The sequence below is a fragment of the Coregonus clupeaformis genome, chromosome 12, assembly GCF_020615455.1.
Source record: "Coregonus clupeaformis isolate EN_2021a chromosome 12, ASM2061545v1, whole genome shotgun sequence".
In the NCBI taxonomy this organism is placed as follows: Eukaryota; Metazoa; Chordata; class Actinopteri; order Salmoniformes; family Salmonidae; genus Coregonus; species Coregonus clupeaformis.
This window is the reverse complement of record NC_059203.1, coordinates 47,735,382-47,744,806: the sequence shown is the minus strand read 5'-3', so window position 1 is coordinate 47,744,806 and position 9,425 is coordinate 47,735,382.

Below are 9,425 nucleotides of genomic sequence, written 5' to 3'. Positions count from 1 at the left end.
CTGGGGCCTGATTGGTGTCACACTTTTGCCCCAGCCCCAGCTATCACATCTGACTACAATAATCAACTAATCATGATCTTCAGTTTAGAATGTAAATAGTTTCATCAGCTGTGTTGACTAGGGATGGGGAAGAAGTGTGACACCACTCCGGCCCCTGAGGACTGGAGTTGCCCATCCCTGCTGTAGGCAATATCTGGCCTAGGGTGGCAGAATGGCCAGGACCGGCCCTGTCAAATACCTCAGGTGTCAACTGCATGTCTCTGAAACAAACAAAAAAAGAACACACCAGACAGGACACACCAGACAGGACCCACTGGACCTAGAGCCATCTTGGGTGGTGCGCACTCCAGGCTGGCAAACCCGGATAAGGTGTTCTTTGACCTTGACGTGATGTTCCCCAAGGTGACATTCTGGTGAAATCCACCCTACTCCTGGTAATGTATTATGTCTGCATATCATCAGTTTACCATCATTCTATCTACAGTATAACTGCATAATATCATACGAAAGCAAATGTGATGGTTTGCCAGGCTGGGACTCCCTGGGAGAGTCAGTCCAACACCTTTGTCCAGTGGTGTCTAACTCAATTCCTGGAGAACTGCATGTCTATTGGGTTATTTCCTTTGAATTCGTGTTTAATTAAGACCTAGAAAACCAGGTGAGGAGTTCCAAACTAATAAACCAACAGACACTCGTCTCTCCAGGAATTGAGTTTGACACCCCTGCCTTAGTCCTTAAGTCAAGATGTCTGAGCATAACAATACATTTTAAATGCCTGAATTCTGAAATAATTTGGGCTTCCAAAAATAATATGGTTGCTGGGATAGGTTTATTTTGATTGCAGATTTTCTGAAGAAACTAAAAGTTATACGGCCCATCTAAACAGCAGCTGCGCCCCGATTTTAAATCGCAATGAGGAGATTTCACCGGGTGAAAAGTGATTGCATTTGTTTCGAAACCGGGCTGCAGCCTGGGTGTGAGCCGGGTGACATGGCGAAGTTGTCTCAAAACAAAGTGAAATATGTCAAGCACGTGGAGTGATGATTACAACACATGCAAATTGTTTGCGCTTGATAAAAACGCATATGTACTTTATCTGCCTTAAACTAGTTGTATGTTTCTGAACGATGCACCATGCTGCCTTGTTGACAATATGACCTGGTGGCGCAGATTAAAGTTATATTTGAGCAGGGCGCTCCTCCCTCACCGCTTTCGCCCGTTCACGTCATGAGCCATAGCCCGGTGCACACGGGTTCAGCTTAATCAAATCAAACTCCCTCATTCATATGCGGAAACAGTGTCAAACAAGGCATATCCACATCGGCAGTAAATGAAATACACTTCAACAAATATTCAGATGCTGCGATTCGATAAGCTAACATGGAAAGTTAGTGTTAAATAGTTATACTGTGGTATGGCATGAGAAGGAGACCACCTTCCTTCAAAACAAAAACAGTGGACTTTTTTGGTGTTTGTGTACTTTATCTGTAAACCTTTTCACATACCATGGTGATATGAAAAAAATAACAGTAGATTGGATTGTTAAGTATGTGCCACTGCACTATACACTACATAGAATGTATCTTCATGTTGCCTTTTTTCTTTCCAGCTGCCAGGACCCAGCTGTCTGGCTCAAAACCAGTCCTGTCTGGCTCAGTCCACTCCTGCTTCTTGGCTCTCACTGTGCTGGGTAACACAGGGTCACAAACCATAACAGGCTGGAAAAGTAAGTGAATAAAGTTGTCAGTGAGTTTCAAGATAGTAGGTAGCGAGCTAAGCAGCTTCAAAGACAAGAATAGGCACACAAAAAGGGAAAGGACGTAATTTCTAACCAGTATGCCTTCCTACCACCAGGGCACAGGATAGTGGAAGTGGCTTTATACCTGCCTCCATAAGGCTACTGAGTGAGTGCTGCACTCTGTCCACTCTGTCCTCCTTCCACAGTATTAATCCAACCTCATAGTGTGGAAATGTACACTGAGTGTACAAAACATTAGTAACACCTTCCTAATATTGTGTTGCACCCCCCTTTGGCCTCAGATCAGCCTCAATTTGTCAGGGCATGGACTCTACAAGGTGTCAAGTGTTCCACAGGGATGCTGGCCCATGTTGACTCCAATGCTTCCGACAGTTATGTCAAGTTGTCTGGATGTCCTTTGGGTGTTGGACCATTCTTGATACACACGGGAAACCGTTGAGCGGGAAAAGCCCAGCAGCGTTGTAGTTCTTGACACAAACCGGAGCGCCTAGCACCTACTACCATACCCCGTTCAAAGGCACTTAAATATTTTGTCTTGCCCCTGCCACAATCCATGTTTCAATTGTCTCAAGGCTTAAAAAAACTTATTTAACCGGTCTCCTCCCCTTCATCTACACTGATTGAAGTGGATTTAACAGGTGACATCAATAAGGGATCATAGGAAAAATTTAACCTGGACAGTCTGTGTATACAAAACACAGGAAAATCACGTTTTTTACTGCACTGGGCCTTTAACCTTCTATTTTTCAGCGGTGGAAAATGTACCCAATTGTCATACTTGAGTAAAAGTAAAGACAACTTAATAGAAAACGACTCAAGGAAAAGTGAAAGTCACCCAGTAAAATACTACTTCAATAAAAGTATTTGGTTTTAAATATGCTTAAGTATCAAAAGTAAATGTAATTGCTAAAATATACTTAAAGATGCACAATGCAGAAATCGCACCGCCATTTCCTGGTTGCTAAATTTCGAATAGTTTGCCTAATTTCAGTTTATGTGAGAAAACAAGCAGTCATTGTGCAGAGCAGAGTTTCCCAAACGCGGTCCTGGGGCCCCCCTGGGTGCACGTTTTGTTTTTTGCCCTAGCACTACACAGCTGATTCAAATAACCAACTCATCATCAAGCTTTTATTATTTTAACCAGCTGCTAGGGCAAAAACCAAAACGTGCACCCAGGGGGGGGCCCCAGGACCGAGTTTGGGAAACCCTGGTGTAGAGAACCGCTGTGAAATATATTTTCCATAACCAAAAATATATATATATATATAGTTGTTTGAAGCTTGTGTACAAAACAGAAAGTAAAAGATGCAAAAACAAAACTTCAGAACTGGAAGCATAGAAATAGCACACATAGAACAGATTTACCGCTTCTTAGATTTGCTTTCAACAGGAATTAAAGATCTATAACTCACATTTCTTTGTGAATTTGGTCGGGTCGCTCAAAAAGTAACATATGGTAGCTTTAAGTATCAAAAGTAAAAGTATAAATCTAATAATTTTTTTAATCCCCCGGCGTTTTGCCTTTTGGTAGGCTGTCATTGTAAATAAGAATTTGTTCTTAACTAACTTGCCTAGTTAAATAAAGGTTAAATAAAAAAATTAACATTTCAAATTCCTTATATTAAGCAAACCAGACGGCACGATTTTCTTGTTTTATTTTATTTACGGATAGCCAGGGGCATGAGGTCAAGTCATGACATCAGTAATCTTCAGGTCAGAAAGTCGGAGCTCTATAAAGAGGCCCGAGTTCCCGAGTTGGAATTCCAAGTTGGATAACCTTCAAAACGATTTTCCCCAGCCGGAGCTCATTTTTTCCCAGAGTTCCCAGTTGTCTTGAACGGACTGAAGTTGGAGATTTCCAAGTTCCCAGTTGTCTCGAACGCACTGAAGTTGGAGATTTCCAAGTTCCCAGTTGTCTTGAACACACTGAAGTTGGAGATTTCCATGTTTCCAGTTGTCTTGAACGCATTGAAGTTGGAGATTTCCAAGTTCCCAGTTGTCTTGAACACACTGAAGTTGGAGATTTCCATGTTCCCAGTTGTCTTGAACACACTGAAGTGAACACACTGAAGTTGGAGATTTCCAAGTTCCAAGTTGTTGTGATCGTGGCATCAGTAGCCTGTAGTAGGCGTACTTCACTGCTTGCGGCTGAACTGACAGTTATTTAATTGTGAAAGAGGTTAATGGCATTCAAATCTACAGTTACTGCCGAAATTATTGGTACCCTTGATAAAGATGAGCAAAAAAGACTATATAACTTACTTTGTGAGACTGTTTAATCCTGTAATATTGTATAGTACATCTTATATAGTACATCTTATATTTTGTATTTTATTTACTTACTTAGGTAGGCCTATGTATGCTGCAATTCAGCTTTTAGCTGCAAATGTGTACAATTCAAAATAAACCTTAACTATAAATATATATAAAATAAATAATACAAATATTGCGCTATATTGTATGCAAAAAATGTTGGGGAAATGATATTATTTTATACTTATACAATTGCTCAGAGAAATATATTTTGTTTAACAAGTAATAATGTTTTTTCTCAAAAAGATGGGGGTCAAAATTATTTCCCCCTTTGTTTTCAATGTTCTGACACTCTTCCCCCCACGAGGATAGCGTCACTGAGCGTTTTATGATATTGGAGAACACATTGGGAGGGATTTTAGACCATTCCTCTATACAGAATCTTTCCAGATTCTTGATATCCTTCATCTGCGCTTATGGACTGCCCTCTTCAATTCAAACCACAGGTTTTCAATGGGGTTCAAGTCCAGAGAAATGTTGTTTTTTTGTGGTCAATTAACACTTTCTTTGTGGATTTTGATGTGTGCTAGGGGTTATCGTCTTTCTGGAAGATCCACTTTATTCATACAGTTTTTTTTGCCCATCTTTATCAAGGGTGCCAATAATTTCGGAGTTGACTGTATGTTGCCCAGTGCTTGACTTGGGCCTATGCAATAATAGTCAATTATTCAATTACACTATTTATAGATCAAACAAATAATGACAAATGTATACCCTCTAATCTATATTATTTCATTTATTTAATTCCTTGTTCTGTTGGCATCATTCCTGTCAGGGGCGTCAAGCACCCTCAGCATTTTCAGCACCCCTACCTCCCACTGCTTCTTTGCATCCCTGCTCAAATCTGGGTAAAAGATTGAAAGGAATGTGAGTCTTATTTAGTTATTGCTTGCTTTTCTAAAGTCTACCAACCTTGCCAGCAGGCAAGCCAGCTAAGATAGTTAGACAAGCTAGCTACTCTAACTTGATTGATAGCCTGAAATGGCTTCTTGTTAACTAGGTATGAGGTTGGGAGATTGGGAACCTATCTGGGCTAGCTAAAGCCAACTTCATAAAATTGCATGTGGCTAGTAGTATTAAATATATATATTTTGTAAAGGACAAATCTGAGGGAGCACGTTCCCTGTATGGGCATGACTCCTCTGATTCCTGTAAATCCCAGCTGAGTTGACAACTGTGGCCCTTGTCTTCTGAACTCTCATTCCTCCAACTCCTACACATGACTGCCCTCTGCTGGTGTACTACAGTTATTTGGATATCCAAATGAGCTACTTTGGAGAGTCGTTATAGGCTATAAATTATAGAATAATATATAGCCTATAATACAGATAAAATAACAAGATTACAAAATATGGTAAAATTGCCTGGCCTACATTGTATCCATGTCTACTTACATGCTAAGAAATCAACTCAAAATGGCCATACAGTGAGGCCTTTTCTGAACCTAGATTAAAATGTTGGTTTCATATCCTGAAACATTTGTGGCTACAGCAACCCCTGTTTGTACCGCATCAGCTGATCAGCTGCCTCATGCCATCATTCAGTGCCTATGGAACCAAGAGCAGGTGCCCTTTTGGCTAAACAGCCAACTGACTGTTCAGACCACAGTGTGTGTTACCTTATGGGCCTGGGTTGTTGCTTTTTTCAATACTTCCACAGTTGTTACCACATGACAGTTTTTGACTTAGTAATCTTAAATCAACCTCCCTGCACTACTTTGCAACTACCAGACTATGTAATGCAATTGTATCCCCGAAAGCTCCACATTGACTTTCAACCACATGAAGGCTACTTCACAGATTTTCCTTATAAAACTACATTAAACCCTACCAACACACACACACACACACACAAACAGCTGTAGGTCCAGTGGTCATTCCCCAGAGCCCTCCCAAGTAGGCATTCTACTGTGAAATGTAAACAGGACAGAGCTTCCTGAGTGTGTGTGTGTGTGTGTGTTTGTAAGTGAATGGGCCCATGCAGAGCCTGCTAGCCCAGCTGTCGCTGCCATAACCCAGGACATGAGAGGCTGAGCAAGCTCTGCAAGACACATGCTGGAGGGCCACTGTGTGCTATCACCTCCTCCTCCCAGGCCTTCTACCCAGCCCCTGGCTTCCTTCCTTCTCTTTGTTCAGACTTCAGGGCAGCCATCGTCAAGCTGAGCACACAAACGATGCATATGAACGTGTGGTCTCATCTTTATTAGGCCCCCTCGGCCAACACATATCACATTTACTAATGACATTTCACTTTCATTTGTGGTCTGGCTACCCTTCTACATCCATTACCAGATGAGGATTAAACAGATCTGGAGGCTGGGGCTAAACCTAAATACACAAACTGCTACTCATCTTAACATGGAGGTGGCTGTTGGAAGGTACTGATACAAAGGACAAGTGCAACATTTAAAATACATGTCTCATAAATGTGTTATAACCTTTCTTTGAAAACGTAATACTGTGGTATTAAATATAGTTCTCAAATAAAACACTTTACCCTTGAATTACTTTAGAGCTCTTTCATTTGGATTTACTGTCATGTAAAACTTTATTTTATCATTGCTTATGTATTTTGTACAATTGACCGAGGATGGGATTTCAAAATGTTACCCGGACTGACTCTTAAACTTGATACCCACCATGAATGTGTCGTCTTGTCTAAACAGTTCCATCACTCATTCCAGAAGTATTTCATTCTGCTAACCACCAATCAGATGCTGGCAGTGATGAAGACTGTTCAAAGCGTGAAGTCATAGTCAAACTTTTCCCTTGTCGGAGTAATGGTTTGTGTGTTTCAACTGCATACTCACGTTTCTTGCATCCATGGAGTGAAAACATGTCTGAACAGGCTCTTTCCTTTGTTTCTGAACACTACACTCCAAAAAAAGTCCTATGTAAAACACATAGACGCCCGCCCAAATTCCAGTTGTGAGAGGAAGTGTTTTGAGGGGTGGTGCAAAGACTTGGGTTTCAGTGTGAGAAACTTAAGAGGACATTGTAAGACAAACAAAGCTCCTCTCATTCTTAGAGAATACATGGGGTCCTTATTGACAGGTAAGCGACACCCCTCTATACTCTAGATGGAAATCTGGAGGTAGTGATCCATGGACCTAGCCCCTATTTGTTTGACCCGGAGCAAGTGACTCGTGAATAGGGTTTTCTGGTCTCTAGTGCTTTATACGCTTTGTGTGTAGTTTGGTTTTAAAAAATGGTGTCATGAACAGTGGTTTGTTCGTTATGTTCGCCTCACGGATTTGCCTTTACGGCTAACTCTGCCCTCTCGCGGCACAGAACGAGGGCCTGAGACGTGAAACAAACTACCCCAGCTCGCAGTCGGCTCAAGTAGACAACTAGACGCTGCTGACAGTGTGTTTGTGAGATGCAGGACAAAGGGCAATTTTAAACTGTCTACAGACATCCCCTTAACAAACAAAAACTCTGAGATTGAATGTACACCTGGTAAATAGTTGCTTATAGATATGTCAGTCAGGTGGCTAGCTACCAGCAGATACTTCTACTGCATAACGTTGAAGGGCTCTGGCTAGTATTAGCCAGCTAGAAGGATGAAGTAAGAAGCAAATGTTAAACGGAGCTACTAAGTTCTCATAATAATGTTGCTTTACAGAGAGTAGGCTACTGAGACAGACATTGATGTGGTGCTCAGTGGTGAGGCTGAGGCAGGCTGCAATAGAGCCCCACAGTGGAGGTGTCATAATACCCATAAAACCTATCTGTCAAACAGGGAAATGGTTCCAATCGTTTTTCCAACATTCATTTTTCCCATCAGGGATTTTAGAAACACTTAAAATAAGGGCTGGGATTCGTGTTTGTAGATCTACTAAGGTGAATGAACCTACAGCAGCCAAGGTGATAATGGCTGGGTCATTTTTGCTTGTTTTTGCTATTCACCAAATAGCATAAAAAAGTAAAAAAGAATATATTTTGGGGGGAAATTGAAGCTCATTTACTGCATCCGGACCTCACTAAAACACAAACCCTGGTTACGGCCCTGATCAGGAAATAACACAGATAAAAATAAAAACTTTTACGGTGTTAGTTTCATCAGCTGTTGTACAGTATGATAGAAAACATAGGAAAAACACGATTCTGACTGCACTGGGCCTTTAACAATGGCTAAAGAGAATTCAGCAACTAGCACAAACTCTTAATATAAACCACTGACAGAGGCGGGGGCTTAAATTCAGTGTTTCATCACACTGGCAAACCTTCATCATTGACTAACTATGTGTCTGGGCGCCCTAACCGTGAGAACCGTGAAAAACAGTAGGCACATTCATGTGGGCATTACACACAATCCGAGTAGCTTCACAATAGTGCTCCACCTCTCTGTTTGCTGATAGCATGAGAGGTGCAAGAAAAGAAGGGGGTGGGAGAGGCTGAATGACATGGTGTTGATGCTGCCGCTGTTCGCTGACCCTCGAAATGCGGGCCCAGCCCCCAGTGTGAAGTACTTTTGTGTTGGCAGATCCCAAAGAAGCATGGAACCAGCAGAGAGGGGGGTGGGATGGGTACCGGCCGGGGGAGGTTGGGGTTCAACACTCTTCTGTGGCCAGCCATCCACTCTCAACCAGGACGCATGCTCCATAGGAGGATTAAGAAGAATGTATTATAATGGTATTTGCATACTGTAATGTATTTGCATACTTCCAGAGGGTGTTAACCTTTGACACCTCTCTGGCACCACTGACAAACTGACAACACAAACCACCTCATTCAGTATCTGAACATTTCCATACTTGAAACAGATAACATCTTGCAAACTGAAGTGAAAATAACTAGAAGCCTTTTCTGAATGCTCAGATGCAATTTTCTCCATATGCATGGAAGGTCCACATTTCAAAGTTAATCAATCTCTGCATTTTTTAAATTTAAAATCTCATTAATCATTCCCAATGAAATGACACTTGTTTGAAAGAAAAAAGTGCATGCAGATTTTTTAAACATGGCTGTAACTATGTTTCCATTAACTTGGCCAGGGATTTTTTTGTCGACATTTAGAAATAGATGGTGCATTGGCATTTAACTATCTTGGGCCAGTAAAAACAGCTGGACTTAATGACGTCACACACATACAAAAAAACATTGCGCAAAAACCTACAGTGTCGAATAAAACTGAAGTGGTTGAAGAGTTTCCATTACCCATTTATGCAAATTGTGCATTAATAAATTGGCGACAATCTGTATGCCCTCCCACCTATTTGTTTCATGTCTCAGGTAGCCCACGAAAGCCAGCATTGATCAAATGCAATAATGGACTAATATTTGCCATATTCTAATCATTCTCATATCGCCACAGTCTGCCATGGTGAAACGTTCACTCATGTAGACCTGAA